At 34.5% G+C, this 23,554-nt stretch overlaps 1 long non-coding RNA gene across 1 annotated transcript; it reads right to left on the bottom strand.

The window, feature by feature from the left end:
- Positions 1–355: 355 nt before the first annotated feature.
- On the bottom strand, positions 356–6,220 carry LOC112754777 (uncharacterized). Its single transcript, XR_003814587.2, has 5 exons — positions 5,806–6,220; positions 4,746–4,929; positions 4,123–4,202; positions 2,016–3,737; positions 356–852 (listed from the first exon to the last, which is right to left on the bottom strand). It is a non-coding gene; the product is annotated as an uncharacterized lncRNA (long non-coding RNA).
- Between the last annotated feature and the right edge of the window lie 17,334 nt (positions 6,221–23,554).

Raw genomic sequence — 23,554 nt, 5'->3', positions numbered from 1 at the left:
GAAAGATTACGGGGCTGGGCTGCAGGTTGAAAGTGACTATGATGAATGGAGGTTGAAGGTGGCATGGAGACTGGACAGTTTGGAAGCTGAAGTAAAATCATTGAAAATGTTAATAGTTTTCCTGTTTGTGGTAGTAGTCCTTAATGTAATGGTTTGTTGTTTGTTATCTAGTTCCAAGTAAAACAAAATGTGTTGATATGTCATGCTGTAATGAGAGTAATTTGTTGAATGAGAATAGATGTTGCATTTGGTTATTTAAGATTAAGACTACACAATCCAATTCAAAGGTTCCAAACCAATTCGAATCACTATTACAGAAAGATGTACTAAGGAATGAATAAAATTAGTAGTCAAAGTACTCTTAAACATTGAGTTGCCATGGAAGGCTAGTTGTCACATTGTCTTAAGGAGCAAAATAAAAAGGTTTTACATGAGGATACAAACCACAGCAAAGTATGCTAGACAAAATAAAAGGGCATAGTACAACTTTCAATTACATAGATAACCAAAATGTTGATAATGGAAGTTCAATTGCCCCGTGCAAAAAAACATAAAGTATCCTCACACAAAAACAAATTCAACCAGAATACATTTCAACACCAATCAAAGTCATTTATCAGTCTTTCTTGGGGCTTGAAACCTAGAGTAGGAACGAAGGTCATAAAGTTGGCAAGCTTCTTAGCAGTGGCTGAACTAGTCCCCTTGATTGTCTCAGCAGAGATAGCGAAAAGCCTGATATTCAAAATAGTTTCCACTTGGACAGTTATAATAGAGGTGAGCTCCTTATTCATCCATTCCACCGACCAAGAGGCCAACCCCATAAGGACGTTTCCATGACCGCTGGGTGCAAACCTGCCATTAAAATTGCATCACAAGAGAAAGAGCTCTTATAATAAATTCAGCAAATACTTCTTTCTTTCATACATCAAATTTGTAGATATTTACAAAATAGACATTATACATGCCTTAATATGCATAGAGTTGCATATATCTTCAACACCCCACCACATATCTTCAAAGTAAAGCCAGGTAAACATAGAGTTGCATGACATAGATGTTGCCCCATTCAAGATTTCCTCTCACTCCATTAATATGTTGCATAGATTCAATGAGCTATTCAAACTTCAGACAGATTGTGGACCAATGGCCTCTCACAAACCAAATTAGAGGAAGCACATCTAGTTAATGACTATAACTCACCACAAGGCACACTAGGTGAACTGATTCCCCCATCATAGCTAAATAGCTTTCCCATTACATTAGCATCAAAGACACCAAAGAATATTGTTAGTTTTTGCATGCAGCTAACTAGTCATTTCACATTTAAGAGCTCAGCTCAATAGCCTTCAAACAGAATAAGAAAAGATTGACAACATTTCAAAATGCACATCCCATAACTAACTTTGAGGTCCATCACAAATACATTCAAAAACAGAAGACAAAAATTGCAAATTAAAACATATTTGTAATAATTTCCAGCCACTTAGTTCGAATGTACAAACTACAAGCAGCATAACCACAACATCTCATATTTAACACTATAGCAATCAGTACCAGTTTAAAGAAACTTTTTGTTTTTAACACTCAATACCACTGCAAAAGGTAATAAATACTTAAAAGAATGGAATTTGAACATATATGATAATAGCTGATGCCATATACAATCATCCTTTCATCATAGCCAATTTTAGCACCATAACCGAGATGACTAAACCACACTACAAAACCCTCAATTCATCATAAAAGAGAACTTCCACACTTCATCACTACTCACAGTTACAAATAACACCACAAACCTAAAAACCAATCAATTCCACCGCAATTAACATAATCAACAATTATAGGACTGTCAAATTTGACAATTCAAATTAATAAAAAAAATACCAAAACTGCATATGCAAATCCAAACATTTCAAAACACAAAATAAATCCTAGCATAGCAATTGCACCATAGCAATTGCACGATCCAAGAACCAAAACAGTAACAAAAAACCAAAAACCCTAAACCTTGATACCTGAGCCTTGTCAGCGAGCTGAACGACGAGTCGTCCAACGGGAAGAGGAGACTCGTAGGTATAGGAATAGTTGATGCATTCGTTGCGCATGTAGCGCGAGAGAACGCGGCCGTCGGCAGTGAGTCCGGCGATGGCAACGCCGATGTGGTCATCAACTTTGAAGATCTTCTTCTGGTGAGAAGAGAGCTCGGAGTTGGCCTTGTTTTGAATCCACTCTGCGTACAAAACGACGCCGAATCATGACTATCTGGGCATCCACTCAAAACGGCGTCGTTTTCCTTCTCGGCCAGCGTGGCAGTTAACGTCACACATCAGCAGACGTTAGCCAAGTCATCAAACGAATTGACGGAAGGACGAACCTGATTCAGTCGTGTATCTTACAAGGACTCTTTTGATTAACTTTATCTTTCGGGGACTAATATGGAGATCGAGGTATCTTTCAGGGATGAATTTGAGTATTAACTCAAAAAAAAAAATACAACAAAAAATCAACATGCAAAGAAAAAAAAAGTAAAAGACCATATCTAACATAAATAAAAAGGAATATAAAAATTAAATTAAATTCATATTCATTTGAAATAAAAAGGGAAAAACACAGAAAAGATAACAATCTATCATAGACTACTAATTCAATAGGAAAAGACATGATTCAACAAATCTAATGCTATTATAGAGTCATAAATTATCCTACAATCCATTCACACCAAACTGAACCCTACCACCTCATCATAGACTTCTAACCCATATACTATACTTCTACCAAATTCATATAACAAAAGTACATCAATCAACATAAGTACCTCATATCATTGCATCATAAACATTACACTAAACTGAGCCTAGAAAATAGATTCTATAATTATCAAAAATTTAATTTTACATATATAGGAGTTAGGAGACATATAAAAAGTAAAATCTTATTGGGAATATCAAGTATCTCTCTGAATCACATCAATAATGATAACTAAGATGAGAGATCAATAAAAATTAACAAATATTATCCCTTATAAAACAACTCAAATTTGAGGGCTTTAAATTAGTTACCAAAAACGAATTTGACACCTTTAGATGAGAAAATATAAAATTGAGAAATTTGAGACATTTAAATATAATTTACATCCATTAAATATAACATTTTCTTTCCTAACAAATTGCCTAATTAGAAAACTTGTCATTTTAATAAAAAAGTATTATCCAATTCAAGTGGCTAAATCCTTTTTAAACTGATTAGGTATTCACCAAATCAAGTAACTAATTCAAGCGACTAAATATTTTTTTAAACTGATTTTAACACAAACAAATCCTATACTTTTTTGCATTCAGAAAGTGCACACAAATCAATTAAAGAAAAATCACAAAAACATCTTTTATACAATTCAAGTAACTAAATCCTTTTTAAAATTGATTTTAACACACATAAATCCTACAGTTTGTGCATTTGGATCAACAGTGTAATGAGATGAAAGGTAATTAAGTCGTCGTTGCATCAATCAATCAATCAATATTATTTTGAAAACAAATGCCAAAAAGAAAGGATTTGCCACAGAAAAGAAAAGGTAAAGATTGACCTCATATAATGTACGAAAATACCCATTCATAGCATAAACTTAATCATTTAAACAACTAACTCGATATCAACTCATCATCATTAGAGGAAACGGTAGCACCTTGCATATAATGCATGAAAAACTTAGTTCTTCCTTCTCCCCCTTCTAAATGTTCCTAAAAAAATAAATTGAAAGTAGATATAAGTTTATTGGATGCAACAACAGACAAACAGCAAAAATAGAGATTTTGAGAAATAAGAAGTTAAAGAAAATATTAACAACTCAAATGATGTTTGGTATGTTAATAGACACAATCTTAACTTCAATTTCACCATAATAATGTCCTAAACATAAAACATGATTTTAATTTCTGAATCTCAAGTAAAAAAACCTATAGCTAATTATTAATTAAAAGAAAATAAATAGTTAGACTAACAAAAACAAACACTATACACTAACATATCACAATTTAAAAAATAATAAGGGTTAGAAAAACAAGAGTTGGAGTTCCAGTAGGAAACAAATGGAAAAAAAAAAAAAGCAGAACAGCAACCTTTTACCTCACTCCACTGATAAGCCTCTTTAGTTGTTCTTTAGTTGTACTTCATTGCTTGCAGTCATAGCCTGTTGGCCTGATTACCTGAAATTATAAGATAACGAAGGATTAAAACTAATTCATAAATTCAAATGGAAAACAAACTTAATATCCAACAATTCTTACTCTAAGCCTACTATTTTTCTCATTCAATAAACTTTTTTTGTTTTCTTCACATCAAGAATGGAAAAATAAAATGGACATACATAATCATCTATAGATTCCCTTAAGGAAAAGCCTCTTTATTGGGATCACCATAAGTTTACATTTAAATCAAAGTAGAGATATAACAAACAAATTTTAAATATACTTTAACACAGAAATAATCCTAGTTCTAATTCAATACACCAAAGTATGATAGAAATTTAAAAAACTATTATTGACAAAAAAAAGCAAAAAGAATTACTAAAAAATACAAAAATGCAAAAAGTGACAAAAGTAAAATAAATTAAAAAGATACACACAAAAATTTCAAAATGTAAGAAAAAACTGAAAACGAAGAAAAGATTGAAAAATCACAACTTATTAATATAAGAAACCCAATATATAAATTAAAAATTAAGAACGATTGTAAATCATTCTCATTACCTAGAGCAATAGCCAACAAATTCTAGTGTCGTGTAAATACATTGTAGTGATATAGCATTAAGCAAATCAAAGCCGACATAGTCCAAAACGCAACCACCGAAAATATTCCTTTGCTTTGCAATGGCTATGGGCTACCACAACTCCACACACCTGATCATCACGCTCACCGGAAGGTCAAGCCAGCCTAGAAGATCCGAAGGAAAAATACAACAGAATCACTAGAATTGTGAAAAATGAAAACTTAGGAGGATGGCACAAATTGCGAAACGTTGGAGATCACAAGCTACAGATTGGAATCGAGAAACACTAAGTCGGAGTGATTCTTAAGGGAGAGAATCGAGTCTAATATAAGGAATAGAAATTATTTAATGGTGACTTTTGGATTTTGGCTTGAACTTGACCCATCAAATTCTCTAAGTTACAATTTAAATGTTTGCAGATAATTATCATGATGTATATTTAGCTTTTTATTATACAAAAATACATATATCATCAAGAGAAGTGTATATATTAAAAATTATAAGAGAAAGAAAATAAGTTATTTTTAAATAATAAATATAAAACTGTATACACTAAAATCTATTAAGTATCTGAAGAGGCATACTAAAATTAATTGTCAGCTATTAAAAGTTTAAACCTTTTTCAAATAATAATAATAATAATAACTAAAAAAAATTCTCCTTTTTATCCTATATTGAATATTAATTATAGATATCACCATTTTCTTTATGTCATGAATGCGAAATTAATAACAATAAATATCACAATAATAACAACGTCACATATTATCCATATTAAATAGGATATACTTTATTTTTAGATTAGATGACGATATATTACATTATTTGAAACTGAATTTAAAATTGTTCATGAAAACACTAATTTTATACTTTGTCATAAAGAAACTATATCAATAATAATTTAATGTTTCTAGCATTTTAATACTATAATTATTATTTTTTACTGTAATATTATTATTATTACTATTTTAATACTAACAATATGAAAAATTAAAGCAAATAAGCAATACCCTTCATCACATTATTATTCTAATACTAACCTATTTTGGTTGAAGAAAATCCGGATTGAAGCATGATCTAAAGGCGCATCAGCATGCACCACATCCTCCATTCCCCAACAGATTTTTAATGCAGTTTCAAATACATCCAATTGTTAGAAATCTCCAAACCCAATTACATTGGAAATTTCATAAAAAAGAAAAGATATGTCTTTACAAAATAGATATTCAGGAAAATAAAAACCAAAAAAATAGAGAAAAAACAAAAGAAAGAATTGTAAGTAAACATATAAAAACTTTTCCCCATTAAATCTTTAATAGAGAACAATATGAAACATTATAAAGCCACACAAAAGAGAACAAATTACACATAATTTATACAACAATAAGCAAAATCGAAAATGACTTACCTTAACTTCCTCTGAGAGCTTCGTCTCTCAACCGGATAAATGATCACATGTCTCTAGCTTCAAATAATACATGAAAGCTGAGGACAAATAACAAAAAGAAATTTGAGGGCTTTAAATCAGTTACCAAAAATGAATTTGACACCTTTAGATAAGAAAATATAAAATTGAAAAATTTGAGACATTAAAATATAATTTACATCCATTAAATATAACATTTTCTTTCCTAACAAATTGCCCAATTAGAAAACTTGTCATTTCAATAAAAAAAGTATTATCCAATTCAAGTAACTAATTCAAGTGGCTAAATCCTTTTTAAACTGATTAAGTATTCACCAAATCAAGTAACTAATTCAAGCGACTAAATATTTTTTTAAACTGATTTTAAAACAAACAAATCCTACACTTTTTGGCATTCAGAAAGTGCATACAAATCAATTAAAGCAAAATCACATAAACATCTTTCATACAATTCAAGTAACTAAATCTTTTTTTAAACTGATTTTAACACGCATAAATCCTACAGTTTATTCATTTGGATCAACAGTGCAATGAAATTAAAGGTAATTAAGTCGTCGTTGCATCAATCAATCAATCAATATTATTTTGAAAACAAATGCCAAAAAGAAAGGATTTTCCATAGAAAAGAAAAGGTAAAGATTGACCTCATATAATGTACGGAAATACCCATTTATAGCATAAACCTAATCATTTAAACAACTAACTCAATATCAACTCATCATCATTGGAGGAAACGGCAGCACCTTTCATATAATGCATGGAAAACTTAGTTCTTCCTTCTCTCCCTTGTAAATGTTCTTAAAAAAATAAATTAAAAGTAGATATAAGTTTACTGGATGCAACAACAGACAAACAGCAAAAATAGAGACTTTGAGAAATAAAAAGTTAAAGAAAACATTAACAACTTAAATGATATTTGTTATGTTAACAGACACAATCTTAGCTTCAATATCACCATAATAATGGTCCTAAACATAAAACATGATTTTAATTTCTGAATCTCAAGTAAAAAAAAAAACTATAGCTAATTATTAATTAAAAGAAAATAAATAGTTAGACTAATATAAGCAAACACTATACACTAACATATCACAATTTAAAAAATAATAAGGGTTAGAAAAACAAGAGTTGGAGTTCCAGTAGGAAACAAATGGAAAAAAAAAAAAAGAAAAACAGAACAGCAACTTTTTACCTCACTCCACTAATAAGCCTCTTTAGTTATTCTTTAGTTGTACTTCATTGCTTGCAGTCATAGCCTGTTGGCCTGATTACCTGAAATTATAAGATAACGAAGGATTAAAACTAATTCATGAATTCAAATGGAAAACAAACTTAATATCCAACAATTCTTACTATAAGCCTACCATTTTTCTCGTTCAATAATTTTTTTTTGTTTTCTTCACATCAAAAATGGAAAAATAAAATGGACATATATAATCATATATACATTCCCTTAAGGAAAAGCCTCTTGATTGGGATCACCACAAGCTTACATTTAAATCAAAGTAGAGATATAACAAACAAATTTTAAATTGACTTGAACACAGAAAAAATCCCAGTTTTATCTAATTCAATAGAACAAAGTATGATAGAAATTTTAAAAACTATTGTTGACAAAAAAAGCAAAAAAAATTACTAAAAAATGCAGAAAATGACAAAAGCAAAATAAATTAAAAAGATACACACACAAAATTCAAAATGCAAGAAAAAACTGAAAACGAAGAAAAGATTGAAAAATCACAATTTATTAATATAAGCAACCCAATATATAAATTAAAAATTAAGAACGATTGTAAATCATTCTCATTACCTAGAGCAGTAGCCAACAAATTCTGCTGTCGTGTAAACACATTGTAGTGATATAGCATTAAGCAAATCAAAGCCGACATTGTCCAAAACGCAACCGCCAAAAATATTCTTTTGCTTTGCAATGGATACAGGCCACCACAACTCCACACACCTGATGATCACGCTCACTAGAAGGTGAAGCCAGTCTAGAAGATCCTTTACCTTGATTAAAAACAAACATGCAAAACAACTCAAATCCTCGGCAAAGGAAACACAACTTAAAATCCCAAATAAAAAAGATAAAAAGTTCAAAAACAAAGAAACTGATAGAGGGATTCTGAAGTTAAATTCACCTTCCAATAGAATAGAGAGACCTCAAAGGCTCACAGTGAAGTTCAATGGGATTTGCAGCCTCTACAATAGCCCGACTGCTGGCAAGGGCATAAGGTACTCCTCAGCACAGGTGCAAAGGACACATCGGAAAGTTCAAGTAAAGCAATAGATAAGCATTTTATCCAATAAACAGTAGAGTTTCTAGGTGTCTCTGAATAATCTCTGTTCTCTTTCTTATATTGCAGTCCTCAAACACATCTAAGTGTCTCAAAATTGAAATTTTTTAATAACTAATAGTATTTCAAGAAAAATAGGTTTTTTTCCCATTTAAAAAAATAATTAAAAAAAAATTTGTCACACCATATCAATCCAAGAATCAATGGTGACTTCCTATAATACAAATACACAAACATATTATATAATAAGTGATTTATACATAAAAATTACCTTCTCTTTTGTTTTAGCGATCAATTCATGTGTACTTCTCTTTCGTCTTTCTTCTCAGACATCCCAAGATCTTCATCAAATGAAAGAGACAAAAACACCTAAAGCATTATAAAACAACAAACATCACTCAACAGCTTTGTGTTGAACGAAAAACCTTCCATAGAAAATTTAATGAGTTTTGCAAAGAGAATTTATGATTCTATCACTTTATCAGTTTATAAAGAACAACATCAACTTATTAGAGAAATAGAAAATTGACAACATACAGAATTCAAGCATAAAATAGAACTAAATGAATTAGCAACCACCATTAGAAACAAAACCCATTCAATGGAATCAGGATGCAACTGACAATTATTAGTCTTAATATAATTTAACTTTTATAAAATAAAACAGCTCAAACCCTGGGCAAAAAAATGCAACTGAAAATCCCAAATAAAAAAGATAAAAAATTCAGAAGCAGGGATAGAGAAAATCCGTACATCAGGGAGACACCGGTTGAGATCCCGAGCCAGAATTTGTCAACCAGGTTAGAAGTGTAAGTGATAACCACATCATTTTAAAGGAACAAATGGAATCGATATACTCTACCTATTTAGGAATCTGGATCAAGTAAACCTAGTAATCAACACACAAAAAGGATCTCAAACTACAAATATGAGTCAAAATAAAAATTCAAGATTATTCCAAACTACACACATACAATAGAATTATAGATTACTACAGAATACATCCTTTCATATAAAAAACAAGGAATCACATGAATCAATTGTCAAAGGGAATATCAACACATATCAAAAGTATAACCAGAACCATATTTAGCACCTAGCACAAAGGCTGGCCAATTGGCTCCAGGTACTCCCATCCTCCAGCCCTAGCAACAGCACCAACAGCCTGAAACATTCATATATCACGGAATCATTAGACTACTGCAAATATATGAACCTCATATTTCAATTGATTAAAAAGAATAGTGATTCAAGGGAAACCCCATCAAACCAAAAGACATTTGATTCAATAACCACAACACTTGCTGGATCAGACTGGGAACCCTCGCTCAATCGGCTGTACCGATCCATTGGGCGGACACAATGAAACCGGATCTGATGGAATAGCAAATGAAAAGGTTCTTCATTTTCTACACTAAGAAAAATTGATGACCACATCAAGCACAAAAATAACACAACAAGAAACCCTCCACAAACTTAAAAATCAAATGAACTATAAATTTTACCTCGACCCGGTCACGGAGATGGTTGAAACGGCAGTGGGAACCATAGCCACAGAATCTAGTCCTCAAATAGTAGATACAATCAGCCTCACCAGGTCTTTGGGGATAAAATTCCTCTGTAGCACCCAATCTTATTTGCCACACAGCCTCTGTATTTTTCAAAATCAGGATCACACACACTTCACAATACCCCACATTCTCCTATAAGACAAATCACAATCGCAAAAAACCACAAACATTAGGAAAAAACGGGAAATAATTTTCATATTTTATTTTATGAACAAAAAATGAAAAAAACAGAGCGGTTGGGGCATTATATCAAATCTAACATAATACCATACCTTTGAGTCAAATTCTGATCCACTTCAGCCATTGATCAGATCGGGAACCCTCACTAGATCGCCCGTACAGCTCCATTTCGCAGACACAAGGAAATCGGAGCTGATGGAATAGAAAATGAAAAAGGTTCTTTTGATGAGATCTATTTCTGGATCTCATCATAACAATCGATCGTTCCTCCTCAGCACCTCTCTGAAACTCCACAGATTTCCATCCTAATCCTCAGAGACCGTTTCATGATTCACACTATAGGAGATGCGTTAAAATTCCAGAGAAGTAAAAAGAAGTGGAATCAGAATGAGGATTTGCAAAAGAAAGAGAGAGAAGGGAATAGGGCAAGAACGAAGGAAAAAGAACAAGAAAGAGAGCAGGCAAACGATGGCAAAGGTGGCAAGAGTTATCTGAAGGAAGGGAAAGAAGGGAGGAAGAAGCTCAATTTGGTGAAGCTCAAGGAGATGAATAGGGTTTCAAAGGGAGAGAGAGAAAGAAGAGAAGGAAGGGACACCATAAAGAAAGAAAGAAAAGAGAAGGAAGCTGACGAAGAAAGAGAAGAGTAAGAAGCTGAGTTATGTGCAGGACCCTTGAAAAGACATTTTTTGAACTAAAAGAAAACTCTAAAAAGCCACAAAATGCCACTTCGGATATGATTCCTCCTCTATACCATTGTTACTAGCGTGATAACCCGTGCAATGCACGGGATTCACGAAATTTAAACCTTTTTAAAAGAAAAATACTAAGAATATAATTAAAATGTATTCTATAAAAATATATATGTTGTATTAATTTTGGATAATTACAAAATTATCACTACACTAAAATAAAAAAATAGAATACAACAATTATTCAATATGTCAATAAATGGTATAACATTTTTTCTAAGATAATAAAAGATAATAAAATATTCAAACAATTGTTAGACACTAAAAAAACAGAAAAAAGAAGTCCAACAGAGATGTAGTTTACTATTATGTATTATCTTAAAAACACATAACGTCAAGATACCTACTGATAGCAAAACAAAATATATACAACATATATAAATTTGTTCATTAAACAAAAAATAAAATATGTCCAAGAAAACTTAACATATAATTCAAAATATCTATTAAATAGAGTTATACATAGGAGGCCTAATGTCGCTGAATCGACAACTCTATCTGGCGGTTAGCTATCGAGCCGAGTTTCAAGGTAATGATGTCCCCCTCCTTTAAATTGTATACTCTACAGTATTCATTCCACTCGACCCCAAACTTCCATTCTCCACATCTTCCTCCACTTTTCAGTAAGTGGAAAAAGAACACATTCTTCTCTACATTGGAATCTGGACCGGTGATTGTCCAAATCGAACCATCTCCAGATGGTTTAAGATACGCAAAAAATTTCGAAGCCAAATACTGTAACGAATAATTCATAGTTACCATAAATATAATATTTTCATACACAATGAATAACAGATTTAGGAAGAGCATCCAATAAGCTTGCAAGAAAAAAAATAAAAGAAAACACTCTTTTGAGATCAAGTTACCAATCTAGATTGTCCGAGATCCAAAGCTGTGATGATCTTTTCATAAGAAACCTCAAGAGCGTATCTAATTCAGGATAATATGAATATGTTAGTCACCACACTAAAAAATAGCAAGCTATCCCATGATATTAAAATCCAAAACACAAGGAAAAAAGTTACATCTAGCATTACCTAGGATCAGCCAATTCATTTGTCGTGTTACTTTCTTTATTGACCTCCAATGATAAACTGCTTCCACTAGACAAATCTATCGGATTATGTGGATTATCCCCTACCAGTACCCCATCTTGATCATTGTTTTCATCACCATCTGATGAAAACTGATCATCCGACGGTTCAGACCCAGATAGAACAATCACATCAGCTGATGAGTCCTCATCCATCTTGGTATACTTTATGTGAAACACTCTTGATACATTATCAAGTGTCTCTGGGTCCATTAGCTCAGGAACATAGCATTCAGGATCAAGGTGAATTTGGATGGGTTGGTTGTCCTTATTTCACAATGAAATAAAAAAAATTCCAAAATTGACATACCTAAATTGAACAGATGCCCCTCTATCGATAAGATAGAAAGTTCTAATCTGTTCAAATGAGGAGTCAGTTATGAGCAACTGATCATTCTTTCTTATCACCTCCAGCACTAAACAATTATCTAGCTCGTCAATGACATAGAACATTAGCCCTAATCGTTCCCCATAAGTTGAAACAAAAGTTGGGAGAAGAGCTTTGTCACTCTATATTCAAATTTCTTCCCAAAGTTAATTCATGTGTAACAAAACATGCTAAAAATGCTAAAAATGCTTCACATAATTTTACCTAATTATTTAGCAAAGAGAGGTATTTTAAATCTACCATTATTACCAACTGAACAACATAAGAGAATAATAATCACGTAAATGAACTAAAATTATAATGAGAAGAAAGCTTTAGCATAAATAATTGAGAAGATTCTAGTTCAGTAAACAGCTCAATGAATTTAAACAAAATATCCATAGAAAAGGGACAAAGGGGCAAAGCAATCACACTTAGACATGCAGAAAATAGTAGAAAATAACAAATTAAAGAACATAAAGTCAAATCAGGAATTTAATTAATTGAGATTGATACTACTGGCCAAAACTGCACATTGGCCATCAAGCTTATTAAGAATCAAAGAGAAAACTGAGAGATTTTAACAATGAAAAAGAAATTTTTGTTATCTTGATGGATTCTGAAACTAAATCATGTACATGAACTTCGAATCATCTTTTCAGGTATTAATAAATGTTGAATTTTTAAAGTCAGATTCAATATATGTATGATTAGTAAAGATTATATTATTTACTTTGAATGGACATTGATAATTTAGGAAAACTAATCTTTTTAGAGTTGTTGTAGTCTACACCCATTTGAGATTAGAAAGATCAGGAACTCAGAATTAGCTAATCAAACTCATCTAACATGGAAAAAAAACTATCAAGAGGAGGAAAGTAGAAAAGACCACTAACTGAATATAAATTAAAAACAAACCATTCGAAGTCAAAGATTTAACCCACCTCTTTAATCGGTTAACATGCATGATATAATATTCCATAATATATTTCGTTACCTGCTTACTGAAAAGGCGAAATCTAAAAATCAGTTCTTTTTTGTTGGGCCAATATTGCTGGGTTGCTAAAAATCTCCTATTAGCACATAATGGTACGATTAGAATATAAGACTGGGACTTTTAACCAAGAAACCAACTAACTAAGTATACAAAAAAAAGTTAACTAACAAATTAAATGCACATTAATGAAAAATACCCAAGAAACTACGTTGCAAAACTACTACACAACATATTTTACAGATTACAACAACTTCTGAAATCTGGCCTACATATAAATGAGAAGCCAATAAAATTTAATTACAATGTGAAAAATATCTGAGAAAGGATTTAAAAAAAATTATAGATGGCATAACATCGATATTTAATTGACATTAAAATTTTCAAAAGTTAATCTGAAATATATTGAATGAAAAAGTAAAGGAGACTTCAATCGAATTGAAAATGCAGCAAAGAAAACATCTTCTCTAATACTCAGCACCATACCTGTTTGAATCTTCTCTATTGGCATCCATGGCCATTCAGCCTTATCAAATAGAGAGACTTGGTATAAAGATTCAAGAAGAAAGAAAAGATCTTGTTTCTTACTGCAAAAGAGAGCATTATAATAAAGTAAACCCTAATAGGAGATTTCAACAAGTTCAAGAAAAACAGGTGATAAAATTGAATCCAGAAACATAAAAAACAAACATAAAGAAGGAATAGCAACCATTCATAAACAAAAGAAGAAATAGATGAACAAAAATATTGTTATTTATTCTAGTAAATTAAATTTCTACGAATGCTAATTATAATGTTGAGAAGTTTCAGAAAGCTAACCACTACTACTAATAATAATTTAATGAAACAATCATGAATTATGAATTTGTTAATTAGAATATGCATTACAAACGATATGAAAAAAAGAAAATATACAAAAATTAGATCAATATTAAAATATAAAACACCATAATCAATATTCAAAAATTATAAATACGATTTTCTTTTTTTTACTCTTAAAAATGTTTTAAATTATCTGCTTAATATGTTTTCTTATTGGATACAATATAATAATACCAAAATTACCAAATTTCACATGGCCAATACAACCTCATTGAAACTGAATTAATTAACTTGCTAAAAAGAAATTAACAAAAAAAATAGCTTCCTGTTATTATCCTTTGAACTTATCTTATGTTAAAAACTTACATTATACTATGTTACCTTAAATGTAGCTTCCTAATCAAGATGATTAACAAAAGGAGCAGCTACCCACGTGTGACAACCTGCTAACAAAAAGTATAAAAAAAAGAACTTAATAAGAATCAGATGTTGGACATATCCAAGTATCAGAGATCCGTTGTTTTGGAAATAAAAAATTTCTTTCTTTCTTTTTAAATCGGGAAGAACGTCTCCTTGAATGATACATGCATGCCAAAATATATGACAATCTCTTATATTGGTTCAAATTAAGACTCAGCAAGATGTGAGAGCAACAAAAATTTGAGTATCAGTCAAAAAAATAATCAGAAAGGATACTTGAACTGAGGCTATTCACATAAAGGTATTAACTGGATATTTTCAGAAGACAAAACTTTAGTTGATGAAATCACCGAAAGGAAAGATACGAAAAATGAAAAGAAAAGCAAAAGAAAAAAAAAGTGAAGAGAAGATTATGTTGGGACTGCAACAGTTAGGGCAAAACCTTAACTTGTTATTTGATTGTCAGAAAATTTACCTGTTCAAAGAAATGGAGACGCCGGGACCACTGGAGATGACGACAAGTTTGTATCTTGTAGGATTATTTGAGGTTTAACACTGCAAAAAATAGGGCGCTGTGTTTCTGGGTTGAATGAGCTGAGACCCCAGAGGGAGAGGATGGACGGTGACGGCGTTAGGTCTTCTTTCTGACCTCCTTTTTTTTTTATCGCGTGTGTGTGTCTTGTTTATGAACTTTGTTTTTTTATTGCGTGTGTGTGGGGGTAGGGAGGGGGTGGGAGAAGAGAGAGACACCTTTGGTCTTTTAATCTTTCCTTGGTAATGTTAAAGAACTAAAAATACTAATAGAAGATATAAGATTATAATTAAAATAATGTAGATAATTCATTAAAAATAAATGATACTAAAAGAACGGTTATGAGAAATGAATCATTAGACAATACAATTAATTTCACAATTATTAATCAGAAGATTTTTTAATATTTATGATAGCTAAAAATAACTAAATATTGAGAAAAATATATTGTAATATAATTTTTTCTATTCATTTCAGAATTTTTGATATCAATAAATTTTATGTGTCCCAAAGTTTAACTAATTTTCACAATTTTTCTATTTTTATTTTCTATTGATAATTAGAGAAAAAATGATAGAAAATCACAGGAAAAAAGATGAAAGAAATAATTACTTAACGAAAATTGTACGCAATATAAAACAGATTAACATACAAATTAACAAATATAAGTAAAAAAATAAGTAAGAATGTATTTATTTTTTTATAAAAAAATATGGTTCTTCCTCTTAAATATGAAACTTGTTAAAAGAAAAGTTAATTATTGTTAATAATTTTATCAGTAAAATTTTTTTTAGTAATAAAATCTTCCTAACAATTTTTTAAACTAATCTTTCCTTTTTTCTTATATCGACCGAATCAATAACTTTTATAACATAAAAAAAGTAAACTTTGTGTAGATATTAATTGTTTATATATATTGTAGAATAAAGTTTCTAATTAACCCACAAACCAAGAAAAAAGAAGAAGAAAATTAAATATTAAATATATCAATTATCTTCAAGTACAAAATGAAATTTAAAAATTCTATCAAATTAAGATGACATTTGAAAACTTAAAATATCTATTTTTCCAAAAATAATTTTATATATAAATTGAATCTTATGAGAAGTAAAATTATAATTTATTCTAAAGAAAATATATAGTTATAATAATGGTATAGAAATTAGGAATTAAAAGAAACAAACTCCATCAAAGCATGTGATAGAAAATCATTAAGGAGAAGCTGGTCTAAAAGAAGGCTAACTTTCAAAATTATCTGAACATAAAATAGCAATGCTTCCTTTAATATCAGAAACGACAGCCAATACCAATTTCAGCATCCATAACAATGCAATCTTAAACTAACCCCAGGAATGGGTCAGAGTAAAGTTGCTCCAATTTTTTTGTATCCTAAATTAGAATTTATAACTGAAACTGTTCAGGAAAAAAAGTAAAACAGTTCTGGTCATGAAAGGGGAAAAAGATCATCTAAAATGTGGAGGTTTGGAAAACTGAAAAAGTAAATTTCTAATCACCTTTGAATTTGTAAGTTTTATTATTTGTGACCCTACTATCTTATTTCAAGGGTGATTAAAGTCTTACTTGATCACTTTACCAACCTCCTCAAAATAGATCAACATAAGTGGATTTTTATCCTACTATACCAAACATAAGATAACTTTTATTACTAAAGGAAACATGAGAGAGAGACAGAGACTCTGTTCATATCCTTGGTCGAGCTATCCGACCCAGGATGATTGGCGACAAAGCAACCGACCTCTTCAGGTCAGACTATCCGACCTCTTCTTCTAAACAGCTCGGCCAATCGACAGGAAAGCCCAATAAAGGGCCCAAATAGAGGAACACGACCCAAATCCACAGGCAGTCCGAGCCTACAGAGATAAGGACGGTTCCCTTAAAGATAAGCTGACCTCACCCAAAGATAAGGTAAGATAAGACAAGATAACTAACTTATCTTATCTAAAAGGTCACTCCACACCATTATAAATACACTAGAGCACCCAAGTATAACTCATACTCTGATTCTACAATAAAATCTGTTTAATACCCGTGCTAACTTAAGCATCAGAGTCTCTTGCAGGTACCCCCACCCTCCGGTGACCAAGGATCAGAAGTGAAGCCAACCCAACAAGTCGGACACAACAGCTCCAGCCGCCACTAGCCAGCCGGACACATCATCTCTGAGCAGCACAGAAGATCTCATCCGAGATCAGCCTACAGTTTTAGGTAACCCTCGAAACATTGGCGCCGTTGCCGGGGAACCTGGAAGTCATCCTATTACCATGGTAGACGACCATGACAACGACCATAACTCAGATCTAGAGGACAGAACGCCGCACAAAAATACGGATGCCATACCAAAGGATACTCCATAATCTAATGGAGACAAAAACTCATCACATCCGAGAGTAATAGAAGCACTTCAAGATCGCCTAAAGCAACTTGAAAAAGAAAGTCAGTACCAGCAAGAAGTTGGCAAGGATCTACAAAGGGAGATAAGGCGATGTCGAGAATTGGAAGATAAACTCCTACAACTTGAAGCTGATCTCAAAGCAAAAGCTACCCGGACCACCCCTGAGGACAACTCTCGCAATGATCAAGATCCATTCACTAGGGAAATCATAAAGACTAAAATCCCTAAAGACTTGAAACTTCTAGAGATGACTTTGTATGATGGCACCACAGATCCCAACCATCATCTCAGCAACTTCAGAAGCAGAATGTACCTTACCGACGCTTCAGATGTCGTTCGCTGCAAAGCTTTTCCAACAACTCTCACAAAGACAGCAATTAGGTGGTTCGACAACCTACCTTCGAAGTCCGTCTCAAACTTCGACGACCTGGGCAAAAAATTTCTGGCCAGATTCTCCATCCAAAAAGACAAGGCTAAGCACGCTCCCAGTCTACTGGGTATCAAGCAAGGAGATCGGGAAAGTCTTCGCAACTACTTGAAAAGATTCAATAAAATATGCCTAGACATACAAAGCTTGCCAACAGAGGCTGCCGTCATGGGCCTCATCAACGGCCTACGAGAGGGACCTTTCAGCCAATCTATATCAAAGAAATATCCCACATCTCTAGACGAGGTGCAAGAGCGGGCAGAGAAGTACATTAACATGGAAGAAAATTACCGACTTGGAAAAGCCTCAAAATCCGGTTTCACCTACCGAGATAAAGAATCCAAGAAGAAAGAAGATCGAACGGGAAAAAAAATCAAAAAGTATCATAATTACACCCCTCTTCGGATGTCCCTTGTGGATATTTACAAAGAAGTCTGTAACACAGAAAAGATACCCCCAGCTCGACCACTCAAAGGCAAAAGAGGAGGAGGAAATCGGAACGAATACTATGAATATCATCGGGTCCGAGGGCATTCCACCAACGAATGCTTCGACTTAAAAAACATTATAGAAAAATTAGTAAGAGAAGGAAAACTAAATCGATATCTGGCCACCCGAGATGATGAGCAAAGAAAAAGACGAAGAGATGAAGATGTCAGACGAGCTGAGCGATCACCTCGTACGCCAGAAAGACATGTCCATATGATACATGGAGGATTCGCAGGAGGTAGAATCTCCAAATCATCACGCAAAAGATACCTCAAAGAAGTATATCATGTCGAAGGAAAGGAGGAAGCACCCGACATCCCTGCGATCACGTTCACCAAAGAAGACGCATCCGGTATCATCTCAGGACACGACGATCCCATGGTCATCACCATCATACTAGCAAACGCCAATCTCCACCACACATTAATAGACCAAGGAAGCTCTGCCGACATCTTATTCAAAACAGCCTTCGACAAACTCGGCTTAGAAGAAAAGGAGCTTAGAGCATACCTGAATAGCCTGTTCGGACTGGGAGATACCCTAGTACAACCACTGGGATACGTGTCACTACATACAACCTTCAGAAAAGGAAACCAATCCAGAACACTCAAGATAGACTACATTGTTATCGACGTGAGTTCAGCCTACAATGCCCTAATAGGTCGGACAACACTAAATCAACTCGGCGCAATAGTCTCGACTCCACATCTATGCATGAAATTCCCAACTACGGAGGGGATAGCCACAATAAAAGCAGATCAAAAGATGGCACGCCGCTGTTATAACAAAAGTCTAAACCTCAGAGGCAGAGAAGAAGAGTTCCATACAATTGAGCTTGGTGGAGTCCAGAGATGAGAAGAACTCCGTCCACAGCCCGAAAGTGAAATAGAGAAAGTTCAGATCGGAGACACCTCGGACAAAAAGACTAATATTGGCACGATCCTGAAAGGAGATGCAAAGGAATTACTAGTACAGTTCTTGCGAGATAATGTCAATCTCTTTGCATGGAAAGCTGCAGACATGCCAGGCATAGACCCCAAGCTAATGTGTCACAAGTTGGCGGTCTATCCAGGATCTTGGCCGGTACAGCAGCGACGAAGAAAGCTTGGGCCAGAGCGATCCCAAGCGGTGGAAGAACAGGTACAAGCACTACTGGAGGTAGGTTTCATAAGAGAAGTCAAGTACCCACTATGGCTAGCTAACGTTGTCTTGGTGAAAAAATCAAATGGGAAGTGGTGAATGTGCACCGACTACACCGACCTCAATAAAGCCTGCCCAAAAGATCTTTACCCACTCTCAAGTATCGACGCTCTGGTAGATGCTTCCTCCTGATATAGATACCTCTCGTTTATGGATACATATTCTGGATACAACCAAATCCCCATGTATCCACCAGATCAAGAAAAGACCTCGTTTTTGACGCCAAAAGCAAATTACTGCTACATTGTGATGCCTTTCGGTCTCAAGAATGCGGGAGCTACTTATCAAAGGCTAATGAATAAAGTCTTCTCAGATCACATCGAAAAAATCATGGAAGTCTATGTGGACGACATGTTGATAAAGACACAAAGCGAAGAGACATTATTGTCCGACCTGGCTCAAGTGTTCGACACTATAAGGAAGCACGACATGCGACTCAATCCCGCAAAATGCACCTTTACAGTAGAAGCGGGCAAATTCTTAGGTTTCAAGCTCACACAAAGAGGAATTGAAGCGAATCCAAACAAATACCAGGCCATACTCAACATGAAGAGCCCAACTTGTGTTAGAGAGGTACAACAACTCAACGGGAGATTCGCAGCCTTATCCAGATTCTTAGCGGGATCAGCGATAAGATCTCTCCCCTTCTACGCCACGTTAAGGAAAGAAAAAAGTTTTGAATGGACAAAGGAATGTGAGCAAGCCTTCCAGGATTTCAAAAACTTCCTAGGACAACCACCTATTCTAACTCGACCACGAAAGGAAGAACCACTCACATTGTACCTTACGGTAGGAAGTCGGGCAGTAGCCTCAGTACTGGTTCGGGAAGACGACAAAGGGCAACAACCCGTATACTTCATTAGTAAAGTGCTGCAGGGATCCGAGCTAAACTACCAAAAAATAGAAAAGTTTGCCTATACTCTCATACTGACGTCTCGACGACTTCGCCCGTACTTCCAGGCTCACACCATTAAGGTTCGAACCGACCAGCCCATAAAAGGGATATTGCAGAAAATAGATCTAGCAGGCAGAATTTTACAATGGGCAGTCGAATTATCCGAGTTCGACCTCCAATATGAAGTTCGGATAGCCATCAAATCACAGTACTTAGCCGACTTCATTACAAAATTCACAGATACCCTGGAAACCCCCACAGAATGGAATCTCTACATGGACGGTTCCTCAAATAAGATGGGAAGCAGCGCAGGTGTGATAATAGAAAGCAACCAAGGAACCCAAGTTGAGCTTTCCTTCAAATTTGGGTTCCTCGCCTCGAACAACCAGGCGGAATATGAAGCGTTACTAGCTGGTTTAAAGCTGGCTAAGGAGGTTGGAGCTCAAAAACTCAACATCTTCGGCGATTCACAAGTAATCACCTCGCAAATAACAGGGAGATACCAAGCCAAAGATCCCACCATGAAAAAGTATTTGGATAAAACCAAGGAACAGCTCGGACAACTCGGGGAATATAAAATCTTACACATACCCCGCGAACAAAATGCCCGAGCTGATGCACTCTCGAAACTAGCCAGCACCAAACTAAGGGGCAACAATAGAAGCCTCATCCAGGAAATGCTACGGAACCCGTCAATCTCGAAAGAGGAAAAAGTCCTAGCCATAACAAGCCAGGATCAAGGATGGATGACCCCATAATTAACTACCTCAAAGCAGAAACACTCCCCACAGATGAAGAGGAGGCAAAGAGGTTAAAACGGGAGGCTCAGTACTACACTATCATAAACAACACCCTATACAAGAGAGGGATCTCAATACCGTTGTTAAAATGTGTGCCGACCTCTAACACAAGGGAAGTTTTAGAGGAAGTACACAACAGCATTTGTGGTAATCATCTCGGAGCACAAGCTCTCACCAAAAAGGTACTCCGGGTGGAATTTTACTGACCAACTCTACAAAAAGAAGCTACAGAGTTTGTAAAGACATGTCCCCCATGCCAGAAACATGCCAACTTCCACATTGCCCCGCCAGAAGAACTCATCAGCGTAACTTCACCTTGACCATTCGCAAAATGGGGACTCGACCTTCTCGGACCCTTTCCTCAGGGATCGGGACAAGTCAAATTCCTCATAGTTGGGATAGACTATTTTACAAAGTGGATCGAAGCAGAGCCCCTAGCCAACGCCACTGCCCAAAGAAGCCGGAAATTCTTATATAGAAATATTGTCACAAGGTTCGGAGTCCCGCGCTCCATCACCACAGACAATGGCACTCAATTCATAGATGCAGGTTTCAGAAAACTAGCTACCGACTTGAACATAAAACACCAGTTCACCTCCGTCGAGCATCCTCAAGCCAATGGACAGGCCGAAGCTGCCAATAAAGTTATATTGGCTGGACTGAAGCGGAGACTGCAAGAAGCAAAGGGAGCTTGGGCTGAAGAACTCCCACAAGTCCTATGGGCATATCGAACAACACCATATTCTACCACAAACGAATCACCATTTCGATTAGCGTACGGAGTGGAGGCAATGATCCCAGTAGAAGTCGAGGAAGGGTCCCCTAGAGTGGTCCACTACAATGAACAAGCCAACTCTCAACTTCAAAGAGAAGAGCTCGACTTACTTCCAGAAGTTTAAGAAAGAGCTCGAATCAGGGAAGAAGCGCTAAAACACCGAATGGCTTCAAGATATAATCAAAGGGTAGTGCCAGGAAGTTTTGCTGAGAATGATCTCATCCTAATCCAAAATGATATTGGAACAACTCGACCTGGAGAACGAAAGCTGGCAGCAAACTGGAAAAGACCCTACCGAGTTACAGAAGTACTTGGAAATAGCTACTACAGACTGTCCGAACTCGAAGGACGAGAGCTTCCCAGATCATGGCACGCATGCAACCTAATAAGGTACTATAGCTAGAAGATCTCATCATAGGGTGCACTCTTTTTCCTGAAAAGGTTTTTTAATGAGGCACCAAGTTGAGATCCAGAAATTATCCGACTGAAAGGGATGAAAAACTCCCGCATGTATATATTTACATTTCCTTTTGAATAAAATATATTTTAGATATTCTACACATTCTCAAGACGCATTAATCTGAAGCATTCATCGCCCGATTATAAAGCAACAGATCGGCAGAAAGTGAAAAATAGATTCACTGCACGATCGCGATGGAAGACCAATAAAGATGAAAATGCGATTCATCTAAAGGTCGACCAAACAAAGACAGAAACCACCTTCTGCAAATCGGCAAAGATGAACACAGAATAATGTAAGAAGTTATCGAAAGTGATCCGAAAAAGAACCTGACGAGGTCTTATGGATTGCTAAATAATAACTTAAAGACTGGCCGACGTTAAGAAGTCGGACCAAGTCAACCCAAGTTATCAGCAAATCCCTGGAAAGAGGTCTGGCCAACCCTATAAAAGAGGAATTGCTATAACTTAGAAGAGATCGACCTAACGAAGTCGGTCTCCTATAAACAAGTTATAAAAGTAATCCCTGAAAGAGACTTGACAAAGGTCCAAGAAAGAGGATTACAAAAATAACTTAGAAGAGATCAACCTAACGAAGTCGGTCTCCTACAAACAAGTTATAAAAGTAATCCCTGAAAGAGACCTGACAAAGGTCCAAGAAAGAGGATTACAAAAATAACTTTGAAGAGATCAACCTAACGAAGTCGTTCTCCTACAAACAAGTTATAAAAGTAATCCCTGAAAGAGACCTGACAAAGGTCCAAGAAAGAGGATTACAAAAATAACTTAGAAGAGATCAACCTAACGAAGTCGGTCTCCTACAAACAAGTTATAAAAGTAATCCCTGAAAGAGACCTAACAAAGGTCCAAGAAAGAGGAT

This window comes from Arachis hypogaea, chromosome 16, assembly GCF_003086295.3.
Source record: "Arachis hypogaea cultivar Tifrunner chromosome 16, arahy.Tifrunner.gnm2.J5K5, whole genome shotgun sequence".
Taxonomy (NCBI): domain Eukaryota; kingdom Viridiplantae; phylum Streptophyta; class Magnoliopsida; order Fabales; family Fabaceae; genus Arachis; species Arachis hypogaea.
This window is presented reverse-complemented; position numbering and strand designations above follow the sequence as displayed.